Source organism: Kogia breviceps, chromosome 2, assembly GCF_026419965.1.
Source record: "Kogia breviceps isolate mKogBre1 chromosome 2, mKogBre1 haplotype 1, whole genome shotgun sequence".
Classification (NCBI taxonomy): domain Eukaryota; kingdom Metazoa; phylum Chordata; class Mammalia; order Artiodactyla; family Physeteridae; genus Kogia; species Kogia breviceps.
In genome coordinates this window covers 14,352,947-14,369,134 of record NC_081311.1, presented here as the reverse complement: position 1 = coordinate 14,369,134, position 16,188 = coordinate 14,352,947, and the positions used below count along the sequence as shown (strand labels likewise).

At 41.6% G+C, this 16,188-nt stretch overlaps 1 protein-coding gene across 1 annotated transcript in view; it reads right to left on the bottom strand.

The window, feature by feature from the left end:
- GFRA1 (GDNF family receptor alpha 1) overlaps window positions 1-15,398 on the bottom strand; it is a 255,364-nt gene extending 239,966 nt beyond the window's left edge. Inside the window, exon 1 of the mRNA XM_067024579.1 lies at window positions 15,373-15,398. The gene's annotated coding sequence lies outside the window, so the exon portion shown is untranslated. The remainder of the gene's footprint in view (window positions 1-15,372) is intronic.
- Window positions 15,399-16,188: the final 790 nt, after the last annotated feature.

The window sequence follows — 16,188 nt, the reverse complement described above, 5'->3', positions numbered from 1 at the left end:
ACTCTGAATGTTATTATAAGTGATAGAGAAGGAGAGCACGGTCCGGGAAAGGGAGGTTGGAGGACAAGGAAACATTTTACCTACTTCTCTATCTGGACTCAGTACAGCCTGGAATACAGCTGTAATTTAACCTTTCTGAGCCCCTGCTTCCCGTCAAATGAAAAGATTGGACTGACTGAGTGCTAAGGTCTCTTTCATCTCCAAAAAATAGCCTTTTATTCTATGAATCCTCATTACTATGGAGCATTTCTCTGGCACTCTCCAGTCTTCCAAAGTACTTTTTTTTTCCCATCCATTTTCCGTTTCCTCTGTGTTCACCCCAGTCCCCCTTCATATGGTTTTTCCTTGGTGATCTAATCCATTCTCACGGTGTCAACTCTCACCTCTCTGTGGCTGACTTCCAAATCCTTATCTTAGCTCCATACTCTCTCCCGACCACATTTCCAGCTGTTGGCTGGACTCTTCTCCTAAGTCTCACACCGGAAACTTTAAGTCATCATGTCCAGGATCAAATTCATCACCTCCCGCCATCCTCTCCTTCCCCAGGCTCAGCTCTCCCCTTGTCTCTTGCATCCTCCACTCAGGCGGCTGCAGGGACCTGATGGTTTTGCCTCTACCATGTCTCCTTCATTGCTTCCCTTCTTTTCATTCCAACTGCCATCACCTCAATTAGCCCCTCACTGCCTTCTTTCTGAATGTCTCCCTCCAGTCTCCCCAATTTTCATGACAATAATAACAGTACCGGATACTTCCTAGACTCTAATAGGATCCTGGCTCTCCCACCCGAGAACACAGTGGCCTCCCAGTGTCTGCAGAGGAAAGTCCAAACTCGGTTTTTGTCATTTAAGACCCACCCTGCCATAGTTTGGCTCCAATCTGCTTCCCCAGGCTTATCTTCCACTTCGCCACTCTTTATATTTTATCGGCCATGTATACTGGATAATGTCCTGAATATACTATATATATGTAATTTTTGCCTTTTTGCATGGATTCCCTTTGCTTAATGTTCTTCTCTCCCTTCAGGATTCAACTCAAATGCCCCCTCCTTCATGAAGTCTTCTCGAATTCCCCAGGGCAAAGACAGTCTTTCCGCCTTGTAAATATTTATAGCACTGTATCTGTAGATCTCTGCAGACACTTATCTCCTTCTACATTATCTTATAGTTCAATACATTTACTTTTTATCCCACCCTATTAGAGGCCTCTTAGCTGCACGGGTCATGGCTTTCATCTCCCTCACCTGCATGTCCTCCAGGGTGCATATCACATCATCCCACAGGAGGTGCTTGATAAAAATGCAAGTACTAAATCACCTTGATGTAATTTTTAAATTATGTGTCTGCAAAATAAAGTAACTGACCTTTACTTCTGAGCGAGTGAAAAGGACAGAATCCAGATTATCCCTCTCTGTCCCAGAGAGGAATCACCCTGTCTGAAGAGTACTCCTCTCTTGCTGGCAATACTCCTTCAGGGACAAGCTTGCCTGCCCTGCAGCCTATATCCCATAACCCTTTTAACAGCCTGAGAGCATCTCATACCTAGTGAGGAGTCTGAAATCTTCTCAGTCTGAAATGCTCCCAGGATTCTTGGGTGGCAGCTCCCTGACTTTTCTTTCCAGGTGTGCTGAACTCAGGTGTTCCTTGTAAGGGTCATGACTCAGCTATTTCCACATCCAGACCTATCCCTGTGTGTTTGCATTGGGGGTGGTATATTCAGAGAGGGCAGAGAAAGATTTTGAGATAGACTGCTCTTATGATTATTAACTGAAAACACTGGGGACACTTAAAAATAGCTAAAGATAACTTTCCACACTACATTTATATTTGGGCTTAAGGTCAAACACAAGAAATGAGTAAAGAAGAGCTAATGATTGCACGAGATCATTCGTTCTTAACCTAACAGTTAAGAGACAACATTTAAAAAAAAATGCATTTCCTGTTTGAGTTTGCCCTTGAACTAACAACTGATTATGGAATTTTAATTTAATATTACAGCATATGTTGTCTTTCTGAATTTAAAAATCCATGACTTGACTCCAAAATGTTTTCAAGTTCTGCAGAAGAACATTCTCACCAAAATAAGGTCACCAGTGGTAGTATTTATAATAAATTTACAATTTCTGAAAAAATGGAATCAATATATACAATTAATATTGCAAATAAACGTCAAAATGATATACTTCCCACCGTATAAATGAACCCTGTTTCACACATAAATGTGCTCTGTGGCAATGGTTCAAAAGGCTTTTTCTTCAACAGTAAGCAGATTGAATGAAATAAAAAGATGATGTGCCAGAACTTAAAGGTACAAATGGTACAAATTTCAAGTTATTGATTGCTGACTGGGCTTACAGACATCAAACAATACTTTTTCAGGCAGTTACAATAGTCCACCTCGATGGAAACATGATATATTACAGGAAAGTTGAAAATGTGAGGACTATTTGACTGGTATGGTCATTTTAAATTATTAAGGTTTGGGGTTTTGTTTTGTCTCTAGGTTATAGAAAAAAACAATGCAAACTAAGAGGAATCTCATTAACGTGAAACCTTTCTTACCAAGCACCTTTATGATAGTTTGAAAAGTTCCAAGATATTCAGTTAGACTATAAACTCACTTTATGTTAGAAGAAGTGCACATTTGGGCAGAAGCCATAGGCAGTGACATCTTTTTTTTTTTTAATTTTTTTTTTTTTTTTTTTTGGTACGCAGGCCTCTCACCGCCGTGGCCTCTCCCGTTGCAGGGCACAGGCTCCGGACGCGGAGGCTCAGCGGCCACGGCTCACGGGCCTAGCCGCTCCACGGCATGTGGGATCCTCCCGGACCGGGGCACGAACCCGCGCCCCGCGCATTGGCAGGCGGACCCTCAACCACTGCACCACCAGGGAAGCCCGGCAGTGACATCTTTTAATGGAAACCCTAGCAGGCCAAAGCAATCACTCTTGAAGCACCCAGAATGTATTTATGTAGGCAATAAATTTTTTCAGGAACTAACTTCTGACGTATAGGTAAGACAAGTGTTCTAACAGAGTCTGAATCTGAGCTCTCTCTGTTTGCTCACTCCTTTAAAATCACCCTTAGGTAACATCTTCCTCAAAATAACAGCCAAGTAGAGCATCAAAATTAAGTCCATGGCCTTGCATCATTGCCTTGAAGTACTCTTCCCATAACCTGGAAACGGGAAGCAGACGTATGCATTAGAAAAGTCTATTGCTCAGAACTCTTTCAGTTGTAAGTGATAGAAACCAAACTCCAGCTAGCTTAGGCCAAAAGATAATATATTGCCACATGTTATTGGAGAGTTCAAGTAAGGCTGGATGCGGGGGTAGAGATGATGTCATCAGGAGTATGTCTTTTTCTCTGCATTTCTCAGATGTGCTTCCTCTGTAATGGACTCGTCCCCAAACTGGCTGTAACCATGTAGAAGGCCCCTGACAGTCAGCGCTTCTGAGACCTGGTGCGGTCTGAAGGACATTTTTTTTTTTCAGGTTCTCCACTAAGGTTAAACTGTTTTACATCTTCACCCCTCAACACACACACTCCCAGCTCTGTCTCCTCTCATGTGTCCACTCAAGGGCTTCCATGATAATTTCACAAGGTAAGAGTCTCTATCTATCTGTCTTGCTCTGTCTTTGTTTCTCATTCTCTCTTCCTCCCCTCCATGCCCCTCCCAATCCATATCAAATTTTGAAACAGGGCACTAATTGGTCCTGCTAAGGTAACCAACTCCGTCAACCCTGACAATCACTCTGCCTGGTGGGATGGAGTATTCTTTTTTTTTTTTTTTGAAATGTTTCTTTTGTTTTTTGTTTTTTAAATAAGTAAATGTATTTATTTGGCAGTGTTGGGTCTTGATTTCTGTGCGAGGGCTTTCTCTAGTTGCGGCAAGCGGGGGCCACTCTTCACCGCGGTGCACGGGCCTCTCACTATCGCGGCCTCTCTTGTGGCGGAGCACAGGCTCCAGACGCACAGGCTCAGTAGTTGTGGCTCACGGGCCTAGCTGCTCCGCGGCATGTGGGATCCTCCCAGACCAGGGCTCGAACCCGTGTCCCCTGCATTGGCAGGCAGATTCTCAACCACTGCGCCACCAGGGAAGCCCGGGATGGAGTATTCTGATGTGCCTAGGGTGTGCCCATCCCCATGGGAATTGAAGCATATCTTAATGGACAGCCCCACCAACCACACGTGCAACTGGGGTGAGGGAAGCAGTCCCCGGAAGTAAGTGTTCTACCACACATAAGTAAGAAACAGACTCCATCTCAACTATTGAAACCACCATGAAGAATCAGGATTTGCTGTTTTATGTGATTTTTCCCTGATCTCAGTTTTCGGATCCAGTTGAGACCCATAAAGCCAGTTGAAATAATTCCAGTATGGAGATCTGTCACTGATAGGTAAATGGGGAAAGGAAGGCTTGTTTCTACCTCCTGCGGTGGCATCAGACCCATCCTCACCAAAAAATGTGTTGCTCAAAACTTGTACACATGTACCCAAGCTTCAAAATGTGGACAAGGTACCAGGCCATGGAGTAAGCTGATGTTTACTGCAGTGAATGAGGGGAGGCATTGACATGGGAAAGTTATCTTCACTTGGAATTTGGCTAAGGAGGCTTTGTGCCATATCTGGTGCAAACCTGGTCAAAGAAAAATGGACTATACATCTCTTACATATCAGACATTATGGGGGCACATTGGGGAATATTTTTAAAAATTCCCTGCCTTTAGAAAATTCACAGCTTTTAGGGGAACACAGAAAAGCATGAGAATGGTATAACAAAGTGTTCCAGGGACAAAGAGGAAGAGGTGATGAATTTTGCTGGAGATGAAGGAAACAAGCAGGAATCAGGGAAGTGGGGAGAGAGGGATGTCAGTAGAGGTTTCCCAGGGAAGGTGACACCTGACCTGCAGAATTAGAGGGAGTGTGATAACTTAGAAGGAGAACAGCATTTTAGGCAGAGGGAACAGTAACAGGAGGGAGGAGGAGATCAATCCAACATCTCTCTACTAGTCACTGGCCAAGTTTCCATGGCCAGCACAAGGCAGAGGATTGAAGCAATTATTGAGAAAACTGTCTCAATCTTTCCTTTTCTCCTGGCTGTGGAAATTTGGCCATTGATGCATTTTTGTAAGAGGAACAAGTCTCGATTCCAGAGACCACACAATATTAAGTGATGGAAAAATTATTTTATAGGCCAAACAGAGAAAAACCAGAACACCTGAATTCAACTGAGGAAAAGTAGACTTTACAAGAAAGGGAAACGAAAACCTTTCTTCTCTGTCTCTTCCACTTTTTCCTCCTCTTTTTTGGGGGGTGGGTGGGAGTGGGGTGGGGAGGAAGGGTTTCACCTCAGAGAGCAAATCTCCTGAGCAAAAATCATGTATTTATATGCAATCGATGTCTTGTTAAAGCTTCATAAGTAGTTGTAGTAGGATAATGGTAATCATTCCAATATTTTTTCAAGAATTTACTAACATCAAAATCAAACTAAAGTAGAACTCCAGGAATTGACTCCCATGCCCTCTCCTCCATTATTCCATCTCCCCGAATGTCTGGGTAGCTTGTTAGCGTTCAACACATCCTTTGAAGATTAAATAGCATTATATTTTTGCCTTGCAAGGAAAGAGATTATGAATTTATGTGAAAACAAGTCTTTGGTAGAAACATCTATAGAAATCTGAAGAGGGAAGAAATTCTGGCTTAAAGTCCACAAAATACACCACAAATGAACAGAAACTAAATAGACTTCAGTTTGAGTTTCAGCACCACCATTATTAACTGTGCGACTTTGGACATGTTTCTTAACCTCTCTAGACCTCAGTTTTAAAATTGGAATAATGGCAGTACCTATAGGGTAGAGTTATCTTGGGTATTAAAAGGGACAATCCATGAAAAAATGTTTTACATAGTACCTGGTACACAGTATTATCTTGAAATCCACAGAGCAGTGAAATTACAGAAAATTGTTTAAGAACTGACTGGTACTAACCAAGAAGCAGACATTATATCAAGATTCTAGTCTGGTACCATCTATCTTATCTGTTGGTCCCTTCACTAAGGTGTCACATTAACAAGATTTAGGAACTGTCATTATGACATTGATACATGTTGAATATCATCAGAGGGCCAAGAGATGACCTTCTGTGCTTTTTACCCTTTTGTTATTTGCAAAGAGGAAAGAGAAGGGCGTTGGACTCCTTTTGCTGGAAACCTTGGCCATTTGGCATCACAAGAGTTTGGCTGCAGAGAGAGAAAGAAGGAGTGCTGATGTTAATGTTAATATTAGGCCCAAAGGCCATGACACAAAGTTTTTTCCATCCCCAAAGACAGACCTTCCTCATGTTATCTGAAAATACACTTCAAAAACATGTCACTTCGTGAGCATTAAGTCTTAGAATCTGCTTATGTTTAATATTTGGCTTGAGCTGTATATTCTCTTTATGAGACAGAAGGAAGCATAGCTTCTAACTGAAGTGTAGTGTAGGTAACAGTGGAGTCATCTATGGATCAAAAATGACTATGAATGGTCTGTTTATGTTACACACAAGAACTAGGTACATAATTCAAGGCTGCATGTCTTTAAAATGTATTTGCCTGTTGGGCTCTTGATTTGGAATTGATTTCCTACTAAGGAACTGACATATGAATTTGTGTGAAAATAGAAGTCATGGCAAACTTTTCAGTGGGTTGCACTGTAAATTGACCTGTTTGAACTGCTTCGAAATATTGTAATTCACCCCATTTAATACAGAAGGAATAAAGTGTGACTGATTGCAAATATCAAATTGAAAAGAAACTCATGGAAGAGAGAGCTGAGGGCTACACACTTTGTGGGCAGAATTTCCCATGACTTTCTTCACATAGCTGTCTTTTAAATTGACTTTTAACTGGATATGTACACCAAAGGGATGTGTCGACTGTGATTTATTGAAACAGCTGAACGGTTGCAAGATATGCCTCCTTGTGGCCATCCATCATTCCGAATGATGATTAAGCACAAAAGGGAGATACAATTTAGAAAAAAGTGTGACATTAAGTTGGGATAAGAGAACTGGGCCACACCATGGTTTGTATTCGTAATGAAATTTGAGAAAAAATATTTAACAGGAAAATCATAATAGGTATGTTAGATTTTGCAAAATCAGATAAACATGACTTTGCAGAATGGGTAAAAACCAAACTTCCTATTCATAATTAAATCCTGGTTTCTTAGGTCAATTTTTCAAGTGATATTATAATAGCCTTTGGCTGTGTCTACACTGACTTCTGGCCTTCCTTAAAAAAAGTGTGAAGTCGAGAGAATTTTTAAGATTAGACAAAGAAGCTGTAGAGTTTAAGGCTTCTCAGTTCAGAAAAAGTCAACCCAAAGTGGGTGCTGTTGTGTCTAGAACCACCTCTGTCGCTTGCACATTTGAGTAAATCAGAACCTCAGTTTCTTGATCTATAAAACGGAGACAGTGATAATACTTGTTCTGCTTTCCCACAGAATTGTTGTGAGGATCAAATGAGATAACAGTTGTGAGCTGCCATTACTAGTATTCGAAAAATCAATTAATTAAAATGGGGGCTTCCCTGGTGGCGCAGTGGTTGGGAGTCCGCCTGCCGATGCGGGAGACACGGGTTCGTGCCCCGGTCAGGGAGGATCCCACGTGCCGCGGAGCGGCTGGGCCCGTGAGCCGTGGCCGCTGAGCCTGTGCGTCCGGAGCCTGTGCTCCGCAATGGGAGAGACCACAACAGTGAGAGGCCCGCATACCACCAAAAAAAAAAAAAAAAAATGGAATTACAGCAATTATTTCTTCTTAGATACCTTAGATGTAGTCTTGTGTGGAAGCAGGATGACAATACATTATTTTCAAAGGTAGCTATTGTCTTAAAAGTGAGATATCATTGTGCTATTTATTTTGTAATCCTATTTTTATTTCCAGGCTGAGGGGCCATAAGGAAATACTGGTCATACTTAGGTATCATGAGAATTAATGTGTATGGAGAAGCCCACATATTCATTTGTAAAGGTGAATGTGTGTGGGTGTGTGCGCACATGCGTGAAGAGCAGGGATTCTGGAACCAGATGGCTTAAGTTTGAATCCTACTTATTTGTTAGTAATCCCAATAAGCAACTCAATCTTAATTTTGCTGTGTCTCAGTTTCCTTATCTGGAAAAGAAAAATATATACGTATGTTCATGTGGATTAAATGAGCTTATAGCCAAAATACTGAGAACGGTGTTTCTACATGTTGTAAGTGCCTAATAAATGTTCATTACTTTTATCATCAAGAAAATCTTTCAGGGCTTCCCTGGTGGCGCAGTGGTTGAGAGTCCGCCTGCCGATGCAGGGGAACACGGGTTCGTGCCCCGGTCCAGGAAGATCCCACATGCCGCGGAGCGGCTGGGCCCGTGAGCCATGGCCGCGGAGCCTGTGCTCCGCAACGCGAGAGGCCACAACAGTGAGAGGCCCGCGTACCGCAAAAAAAAAAAAAAAAAAAAAAAAAGAAAATCTTTTAGCAGCAAAATTATCCGTGGTGATTTGCTCTATTCAAAACGTACAGTCATGTCCTGTCCCCCTGGTGAAGACCAGTTTACTGGAAATGCTAGCCTAGATCAGGAACACCACTTTTGGAACGCCTGGCAGAGAGAAGCTGAGTAGCTTGAGACCAAGGCCTTGGCAGCTGCCTAGGACAGAACTCTGCACCAGGCTTTGAGCCATATTGTATATTGTCGGACATCATTGGCCCTAACATGCTTAAGTAAGCTACATGAGACAAGGGTCACGGCCAAATATCTTTGGGATCATTTCTTTAAATTGAACAAATCAGGTTTCTTTATTGCAGGATGTCTCAGAACCTTTAATAAACTAATGTGCATTGTGAGTCTCCAGGGGACTATAGAATGCCATTTCCAAATTAATTTCACATAGAATCACTGTTCTTGCTTTTTTTTTTTTTTTTTTTTTTTTTTTTTGCGGTATGCGGGCCTCTCACTGTTGTGGCCTCTCCCGTTGCGGAGCACAGGCTCCGGACACGCAGGCTCAGCGGCCATGGCTCACGGGCCCAGCCGCTCCGCGGCACGTGGGATCCTCCCGGACCGGGGCACGAACCCGCGTCCCCTGCATCGGCAGGCGGACTCCCAACCACTGCGCCACCAGGGAAGCCCTGTTCTTGCTTTTTAAAGAAAGCTTATGAAAACCTTGAGGAATATTAAGGGTTCCTTAAGACACCGCTTGGAAAATACATTTTTATGTAAGTTTTCTCAAGCTCAGGTATTTTAGGCTGGTAGATTTTTAGTAACAGGCTAAAGAACCAAAAGTACTCAAGCAAAATGCTCTTTTGGGTGGGGGGATTTCATAGCGTCCTCCACTGGAAGGTCTTGGGGTTGTCTTTGTAGGTAATGAATTAATTATGGCTTTTCAGTGATTTTAAAAAGAATATTTTCGCCCAACCCTAGAGATTGCTGTGGAACACCATGAAAACTAGACTTAAGTGTGATCATTTGCACAATTTAGAGGTGATGAAATTTTCTTTTTTATGGATTAAAACAAAATTGTTAACTGTAGAGCAGAAGCTGGGTCAGACAGACATACTGCTCCTGAGAATGTGCTGCTGATGGTTTGTATTTTATGCTAGCTGAAGAGTTTGAGCTGCTTGTTAATGAGACCCAGCACCATTACATATATCACTGGCATCCCCAGAAACTGCAGATCTATTTTGAAATACCTTTATGCTACACTTGTTCAAAGCATTGTCTTTCTATTAAATGAATTCACCTGCACATTGACTTTTCTCTACAATATACTACTGATAGTTTAGAGACATATTTTGGGGCATCTCTTTGTCTGAATCTGGAAGCTATGCATTTTCTTTGAGTTCCATTTCTTCTGAAAACTAGTTGTTGACAAATACGACTGTCACAGTGATTGTAAGACTGAATTACCCTGTTGATTTCCTAATTCGTTGCCTGAATTGTAATGACTCAAAATAAGAGCCATGCCTCTAAAATATTTTGTCATCTTACACTGTTTGAAAGATAAATGGTCTTAAACAGAATAGTTGCTGGAATTCTTTGTTAGAATTGAAGTTTTAACATCAGGGTCTATATCAGAGAGAATGTAGGTGGCAGGTATTGCTCTTTTGGGGGTAGGTTTCTCTACTCCAAGCAGGGGAATTCTGTAGGGTCAAGTCTAAAGTAAAAAGGAGAAGATGAAGGAGACGGATTTCCAAATCAAAATGAGAGTTGGAATGTGTATTAGAAAGAATGCAGGGCTCCCGTCTAGATCTGTCATGAAACCTTAGGTAAATCAGGCAGCTGTCTGGGTGTCAATTTCCACATTTATGAAATGAAAGGAATAGACATCAGTAATCTAGAAGTTATAATATTTTTCATTAGAAGGATGATATGGAAGGAGAGAAAAAAAAGGAAAAATATGGAGTCTATCAACTACCTCTAGAATTTTTTCCCCATGTGTTAAATGTGGGAAAAAAGTCATATAGGTTTCATAATTCTGTAATCTTTGGTTACCATTTCACATGTAGATTAGCACTGGCTATTGCTTTGAGGGATACAACATTTCCATACTTGACTCATTTTTCTGCCTAGAATTTTGTATGTTGCTGTGTGCCTAGAATGGTTTTTTTTTTCCCACTTCTCATTTGAATGGCTTTCACTTACTATGCCTATAAGCTATGATATTAAGGCTCAATGCCAGTAAAGTTTCAGGGAAAAGAGTGAGGAAATTATTCAAAAGAACTACTTTTTTGATAATGGCAGTGTTTTGACAGTTTTTGACAGGCAATTTGGAATAATGCAACCTCCTGGATTACAGCCAACCTCTGAAATGGGCTGTAATTTAGAATGATAGCAGCTCCTATGACCTCTATATTGGAGAGTCACTGGAATTAAAAAAAAAAATTCTCCAAACAGTTTAGGTTTATATTTGAAAATCTGGCTTAAATGTCTGACGTGGAGCCATTTTATTTAATGAAAGGATTTTCTTGTCCTATCCACAGCTCCAAATACTAAAGCTGGAGAAGATTTTCTGCCTTTTTGTGTGTGGTAAAATTCTTCCTCTCAGATTCCACTCCTAACCAGATTGTGAACATTCTAATGAGCTGACTGTGGTCTGGTTACCCCTTTGATCCACTGGGTGAAACTGGACCCACTCGGCACAGATAACTGTATCATGCTGTCATCCTGCAACGGAAGCAAGTCTGAAGCTGTCATACAGTTTCCAACTTTCTCTTTTCACACAAATGTGTTGTCTCAGGTTTTGAGTTTGGTCCTCAAGGCCCCTTTTGAAAAATAGATTCTATTACTCCCTTAATTCTGAGAGTTAAATGCCTTTTAAACAATTGTGTAAGTTAAGTACGAGCCGGGTGTGCAGTGTAGGATTTTTTTTAACTGAACTGTAATTCTCCAAACATACCAATATATTCCAAAATTGCCAGTTGCAGGCCATAAAATATTTACATTACAGAGTAAATAATGTATGTTTAGTAAGAAACGATGAAATATTTAGAGTTTTTCTAAAGATACTACATGGGTTTTTTCCTCTACCATAGCCATTCTTGAAGCAGGGCAAAATAGGCAACTTTAAGAGCTCTGAGGAAAGCATGAAAGCATCTTTGAAGGAAGAGAACGTTCTGAGGCAGTAAATGGAAAAGTTTCTATAAGGAAAAGAAACAACAGTAGATCCCAGATATCAAGATATATATTTCAGTTTTTTAAGGAGCCAGCAATCCCACTACTGGGCATATACCCTAAGAAAACCGTAATTCAAAAAGAGACATGTACCACAATGTTCATTGCAGCCAGAACATGGAAGAAACCTAAATGTCCTAAATGTCCATGGATAAAGAAGATGTGGCACATATATACAATGGAATATTACTCAGCCATAAAAAGAAATGAAATTGAGTTATTTGTAGTGAGGTGGATGGACCTAGAGTCTGTCATACAGAGTGAAGTAAGTCAGAAAGAGGACAACAAATAAAGTATGCTAATCCATACTAATGTATGGAATCTTAAAAAAAAAAAGGTTCTAATGAACCTAGTGGCAGGGCAGGAATAAAGACGTAGACACAGAGAATGGACTTGAGGACATGGAGGGGAGAGGGGGAAGCTGGGGCAAAGTGAGAGTAGCATTGACATATACACACTACCAAATGTAAAATAGTTAGCTAGTGGGAAACAGCAGCGTAGCACAGGGAGATCAGCTTGGTGCTTTGCTATGACCTAGAGGGGTGGGATAGGGAAGGTGGGAGGGAGGCTCAAGAGGGAGGGGATATGGGGATATATGTATGCATATGGCTGATTCATTTTGTTGTACAACAGAAACTAACAGTATTGTGAAGCAATTATACGCCAATAAAGATCTATTTAAAAAAGAAAAAGAATTGAGAGACCAAAAAAAAAGACATTTCATATGGTTAAAGGTCTAGGGAGACATTAGCAAACAATTTTGGTATTTTTACCATTAAATTGAAGAGTTGGTAGGCCCAGGTCACATGATGCAATCATTTGCCAAAGCCATTCTGTGGGAGTGTTGTGAACCTCAGAGGATGGTTGGGCCTTCCGTGCTTCCAAACACATACATTTTTTTTTTTTTTTTTTCTCCCGTTGCGGAGCACAGGCTCCGGACGCACAGGCTCAGCGGCCATGGCTCACGGGCCCAGCCTCTCCGCGGCACGTGGGATCCTCCCGGACCGGGGCACGAACCCGTGTCCCCTGCATCGGCAGGCAGACTCTCAACCACTGCGCCACCAGGGAAGCCCCAAACACATACATTTTTAAAACCTCTCCCACATTCTCAATGACCCTGAAGAAGCCAATCACAGTGTCATTACACCCCACTGCATGTGTTTAGGAAAGACCCTGAAGAATCTCTAACGGAAGTTTGCAACAGAATCACCTGAGTCTTCCAAAGAACTTTTCAGGCCCCACCCAACCTAAGGAATTCTGGTAGGATCACTCTAGTGTAGGCCCTAATAATTTTGTAATTTTTTTTGTATTGAAGTATAGTTGATTTGCAATGTTGTGTTAATTACTGCTGTACAACAAAGTGATTCAGTTACACATGTATATACATTCTTTTTTTAAAAAACATTATTTTCTGTTATAGTTTACCATAGAATATTGAATATAGTTCTCTGTGCTGTACAGTAGGACCTTGCTGTTTATCCATTCTATATATAATAGCTTACATCTGCTAACCCCAACCTCTCACTCCAGACCTCTTCCAAGCCCCTCTCCCTGGCAACCCCACCAATCTGTTCTCTATGTCCGTGATTCTGTTTCTGTTTCATAGATAGGTTCATTTGTGTCATATTTTAGATTCCACATATAAGTGATATCACATGGTATTTGTCTTTCTCTTTCCGACTTACTTCACTTAGTATGATAATCTCTAGTTGCATCAAGAATCTCTATTTTTGAAAAGCTTCTCAGGTAATTCTAATGACCATCTTGGTTTGGTAACTGTGGCAGACTGAATAATGGACCTAAATGTCCTAATCGTTGGAACCTGTGAATGTTGCCTTATATGGCAAAAGGGAGGTTACAGGGCTTCCCTGGTGGCACAGTGGTTGAGTCCGCCTGCCGATGCAGGGGACACGGGTTTGTGCCCATGCTGCGGAGACGCTGGGCCCGTGAGCCATGGTTGCTGAGCCTGCGCGTCCGCAGCCTGTGCTCCCCAACGGGAGAGGCCACAACAGTGAGAGGCCCGCGTACCGGAAAAAAAAAAAAAAAATGGGAGGTTACAGATATAATTAAATTAAAATTCTTGACATGGGGAGATTAGCCTGGATTATCTGGGTAGGCTGTGAATGTAATCACAAGTGTCCTTATAAGAGGGAGACAGGGAGCTTTGACTAGAGAAGAAAGAGAGAAAATGATGAGAGAAGCAAGATGCTAGGACTCTGGCTTTGAAGGTGGAGAAAGGGGCCGAGAGCCAATGCATGCAGGTGGGCACTAGAAATGGGAAAGGACAAGGAAAGAGATTCTCCCCGAGAGCCTCCAGAAGGAGCAAGCCCTGCTGGCATCTTGACTTCAGCCCAGTGAAACAGATTTTAAACTTTTGACCTTAAAAACTGTAAAAGAATAAATCTGTGTTGTTTTAAGTCCCTTTGTGTGGTAATTTGTTACAGTAGCAATAGGAAACGAATACAGGAAATCACTGCCCTAAGCCATATCAATTTTAATAGTCCTTTGTTGCTAAACACAGCTCTGAGCCAGAGCTTCAAGGCCCTAGGATTTACCCTGTTCCCAAGGGTAGAAGGACACAAAAGCAGCCTTGTCTCTAGAAAATACTACTGCCCCATCTGGGTCGAGCACTTCGCTCACAACCACATTCCCTTGAGGATGACACAGCTGCTCAAGAGAAAAGACAGCAGTGTGGGACCCTGGCCAATAACTGTATCCCTCAAGCTTGGACATCAAGCCACAAGGCTCCATCACAGCCCTCCTGTGTGCTCAGCATTCTGCTGGCCACTGTGGGAGAGCAGAGAATCACGAGACGTTACCCCGCATTCTCCTGCTGAGAAGAGACATTGCAGAATGATTACGAACACTTAGGTTGCATTTTCCAGGAATCTCAAAGCTGAGCTCCCCTGACAATATCCAAAGGATATTGTCTCATTTGGGGTTAGGACAAATGCATCACATTTAGAGGAAAAAAGATGATGTCAAAGCATGGGCTTCCCAGTTGTACTCTGATTAGAAGACCTGGAAATCAAGTCAGTTTTCCATAGTTAAAGGCTCTTGGTCCACTGCGGGATATATTAATGAATTATCTGTGCAACATTTGAAATGTAGGTCTATTTTCCAAGGTAGGTGAATGTGTGGGGGAAGGGGGAATCTCTATGTTTTATCAGCACTTGTTCCTATCAGAACTCCACACAGTGAAAGAAAAAAAAATGGCGGCTGCATAGAGCTGGGATAGCATCTCGTTTCTATGACAACAGTGCCTGCTCTGCCCCCTAGCTCCATCTGGTATTTTCAGGCCTAACCGCCAGGTAGCATCTAAAATACCTAGTGGAAAAAAAAGGCTTCGATAGAGATTCCTCAGATCTGGCACAAATGAACACAGCAACACCATGCCCTTTTTAAGAAAAACAGTGAATTATTTCACCAGCAGCTGAGCATTATGAAAACAGACCACTTAGTACATAGGACATGCTCAACTCTATTGCAGAGGCTAAGCAAGCACAACATGCACATAAAATTAAAGTTGCTGTTGGGGCTGATGAGGGTTTTTTTCCTAAAGGCAATCTAATGAAACCCACATAGGGTGATTCCGTTTTTCCCTCTTGCTCTTTCCTGGCCCTGCTTGGTCCTGCTTTGTGGAGCTGTGTGTGCTTTAGGTAATATGGATGCAGCAGCTCTTACCTGCCTCACTGACCTTCCCTCCAGATTTTATCCGTGTTGATTACTGTTCCCTGGTAGCTCTGAAGAATTTATGAGAAGCTGAATTTCAGCCCTCTTCCACGGGCACTTGCTCACAGACAAGCATGCTTTTAAAACAGTACAGTGCAACACAGCCTTCTATCCCCATTTTGAACACAATCTAGTGAAAGCACTTCCTTTTTCTTCCTTAATAATACCATCATTAAGAGTATAATGTCTCTATAAAGTTACAATTTATCTAAAATATGATACAACATGACTTTATAGCTAGATTGTCATACCATATTTGGGATACACTTATTCTAAAAAATTATTCATTGTTTATCAGACATTCACATTTAACTGGGCACCTGGCATTTTTATTTGCTAAATCTTGCAACTGTAGTTATAGACAAGGAATATAGGCCTGTCATTCATTTGATCACTTAGGTTCTGATACAATGCATCAAAATGTCAATACATTGAATTGAGTATTGGTTTCCACCATTTTCTGGTTACTAAAAAGAATGTTTACATGTTCATTGCCTATGCAAAAAAAAAAAACCCTGTTGTTTACACCAAACCTTTTCATACATTCATTTTTCTTTTATTCATCTAACACAGAGTTACTGGGTACCTGCTCTTTGCCTGGCACTGTTCCAAGATCTGGGAATCGGTGGTGACAAGACCAACAGGTGCTTTTCATGGAGCTAACAGTCTGTTGTGGCTCCTGGATTTTATTTCAGAATGCTTGCTCTCACTGCATACAAGGCATTTTGATATACAAAGACCCACCAGATACGGTCCTGACCTCTAAGA